Source organism: Haliaeetus leucocephalus, unplaced genomic scaffold, assembly GCF_000737465.1.
Source record: "Haliaeetus leucocephalus isolate CR32 unplaced genomic scaffold, Haliaeetus_leucocephalus-4.0 Scaffold164, whole genome shotgun sequence".
NCBI lineage: Eukaryota > Metazoa > Chordata > Aves > Accipitriformes > Accipitridae > Haliaeetus > Haliaeetus leucocephalus.
Window position 1 is genome coordinate 828737 of NW_010972600.1, and position 820 is coordinate 829556.

The window sequence follows — 820 nt, forward strand, 5'->3', positions numbered from 1 at the left end:
GCTCCACGCGGGACGGGATCCCGGCGGGGCAGCCCCTGGCCCGAGGCCGGGGGGGGCTGGGGTGAGCGGGAAGAATGTCCCTCCTGTTCCCCATCATGGAGGAATCCCGTCTCCATGGCGACCCGGCGGGAACAGGAGGGCCATTGTCTGGAGGAGGGGGCCGGTCCCCGCGGTCCCCGGGCTGTCGTCCCCCCCCGGGCGGGGCCGGGACGCGGGGCCGCTGCCCAGGGCCGGGGAGGGGGGTCGGGGCCGGGGGACCCCGGTGCTGCCGCGCTCCCGCAGGTGGGAGCGGCGTGGTGTGGGGGGAACCCGCTCCGCTGCCCCTGCCTGCAGCGGCCCCCCCGGCCCCTGCCCGGCGATGGGGGGGGGGGTGTGTGCAAGCAGGGATGCAGGCAGGGATGCGGGAGGTAGGCAGGGATGCAGGCTGGGCTGTGGGGCAGGGCTGGGAGGTGTGGGATGCAGGCAGGGCTGTGGGGCGGGGATGCAGGCAGGGATGCAGGCAAGGATGCAGGCAGGGATGGAGACGGCGAGGCAGGAGCCCCCGGGACCTCCACGCTCCGCTGGGGCGTGATAAGCTAGCCCTCGGCCGGGCCGGCTCGGGCTGTCGCGATAGGGGCTGTCGCGAGGCGGCGGGGCCAGACACTCACCTACAACCGGGACCGGGGCTCCATCGCCGCCGCCGCTGCGCTCGGTGCGGCGGGGCGGCCCCGGGATTTATGAATGAACCAGAGCCGCCCCCGCGCGGCGCGGGCGTCACGTGGGGACAGGGGCTGCCCCGAGCCCTGCCTGCACCAGCCCTGCCTGCACCAGCCCTGCCTGC

At 76.1% G+C, this 820-nt stretch overlaps 1 protein-coding gene across 1 annotated transcript in view; it reads right to left on the bottom strand.

Moving 5' to 3' along the window:
* The window catches only part of LOC104829164 (chromosome unknown open reading frame, human C19orf26), an 8189-nt gene that overhangs the window by 6134 nt on the left and 1235 nt on the right, over positions 1-820 (bottom strand). The window lies entirely within an intron of this gene.